This window comes from Apium graveolens, chromosome 2 (genome assembly GCF_009905375.1).
Source record: "Apium graveolens cultivar Ventura chromosome 2, ASM990537v1, whole genome shotgun sequence".
Classification (NCBI taxonomy): Eukaryota; Viridiplantae; Streptophyta; class Magnoliopsida; order Apiales; family Apiaceae; genus Apium; species Apium graveolens.
In genome coordinates this window covers 196,231,255-196,233,231 of record NC_133648.1, presented here as the reverse complement: position 1 = coordinate 196,233,231, position 1,977 = coordinate 196,231,255, and the positions used below count along the sequence as shown (strand labels likewise).

General features: G+C 41.4%; 1 non-coding gene across 1 annotated transcript; it reads left to right on the top strand.

The window, feature by feature from the left end:
- Window positions 1-1,140: 1,140 nt before the first annotated feature.
- Window positions 1,141-1,247, top strand: LOC141709179 (small nucleolar RNA R71). The gene has a single exon (XR_012569769.1). It is a non-coding gene; the product is annotated as a small nucleolar RNA R71 (small nucleolar RNA).
- The last annotated feature ends 730 nt before the right edge of the window (window positions 1,248-1,977 follow it).

Here is a 1,977-nt window from a genome sequence, read left to right as displayed (position 1 = left end):
TTATAAATAAGATGTGTGTGTATGTGTGTGGACCCCAAACTCTGACCCGGGTTTGGAGGGCGCCACAATCGAGCTTCACTTTCTGAGAGAAAATACCTTTCATAAATATCGCATAGCTAAGCAGCTGTTTAAGAGCTTCAGTGAAAGGTATGTTGATATGAAGTTTCTTGAACACCTTCAGAAACTAGCAAATTGCTTATCCAGCTTTTGCTTCTGCAGCCTCTTAGGAAAAGGAGGTGGAGGATAGACTTGTTTTTCCCCTGTATTACCCTCCAAGGTGTGTTGACAACAGTAGTCTTCCTTGGTTCCACCTCTGCTTCCTTCTGCACATCCTCTTCAACCACCATTTCAGATTCTGGAACTTGAGATTTTTTCGGATTTGCAACTTTCCCAAACCTCAATGCGATATCCTTGACCCGCTACTTAGCTTCCCTCTTACCTGGTACTTCTGTGTACCAGGTTGTCGATTCAGCAAGGCAATTGCAATTTACCCAATTTGATTCCCCAAGGTCTTAATAGAAACCGCTTGGCTCTTGCACATGAGCCTCAACTCCTCCAATTTATATTTTTCATTAAATTGTGGCAGTTGCGGAAGTTGGAGTTGTTGTCGGTACATATTGCAGTTGTTGAAAACCAGGAGGGTTGTATTGCTTTGCTGCATACTGGTGATACGGCTGGTGCACCATATTCTTAGTGTTGCTCCAGCTGAAGTGAGGATGATTGCGGTTATGGGATGATAGGCGGCTAGAACTGGTTGTTGTAACCTCTGAAAGTTGCTCATAAACTGAGCTGATTCAATAAAAATAGCACATTGCTCCGTCTCATACGCACCAACACAAAGCTCACAGACAGTAGTGATCTGATTAACTCCATAATTAGCCAAAGAATCCACCTTCATTTTCAAAGCTTAAAGCTGAGCAGCTATAGCAGTAGCTGTATCCACTTCTAGAATTCTTGCTACCTTGCCTTGAGGCATTCTCTGAGTTGGGTTCTGGTATTCATTAGCAGCCATCAGCACAATCAACTCATAAGCTTCATCGTAGCTTTTAGCCCATAAGGCTCCACCTGATGCTGCATCAAGCATGGGTCTAAGTTGCACCCAAACCATTATAAAAGCAGTTAATGATCATCCAGTAAGGCATCCCATGATGAGGATACTTCCTAAACATCTCCTTGTAGCGATCCCAAGCCTCATACAAAGATTCTCCCGATTGTTGGGCAAATTGAGTAAGAGCGTTTCTGATTGCAGCTGTCTTCACCATAGGGAAGAATTTAGTTAGAAACTTTTGAGCACGATCCTCCCATTTAGTGATAGAACCTGGTGGTAGAGAATGAAACCAACACTTAGCTTTATCCCTCGGAGAGAATGGGAAAAGCCTCAACTTAATATTATCTTCAGAAACTCGATTAAACTTGAAAGTGTCACAGATCTCGATGAAATCTCTGATGTGCATGTTGGGGTCTTCTATAGGAGAACCCCCAAACTGAACTGAATTTTGTATCATCTGAATCGTGCTCGACTTGATTTCAAAGGTGTTAGCCGTGATGGCTGTCCTGATAATGCTAGACTGAATATCATTGATCTTTGGCTGAAAATAGTCCATCAAAGCCTTTGGATTCACTGCTGGTTCTCCCATTACAATAACAATCTTCAACTACTTCCTCCGCTTTATTCAATTTTCTCTTGCGAGATCGAGAACGCGTTAGCATACACGTCCTCTAGAGTACCTGAAAAAGCAATAAGCAACAAGTAAGTAAAATATTCGAGTCAGTGAACTTTAACGACCACTGATGACAAGCACATGAACTAAAAATTAACACCAAGTCCCCGACAGTGGCGCCAAAAACTTGTTAGGATGAAAACACACGCTAAATTTACATGCAAGTATACGCGTTCGCAAATAATATATAATTCTTTCTAGTTCGTTCCCATATAAACTTTTTTGGTTAATTTAAGATTAACAAGTTGAGATTGTT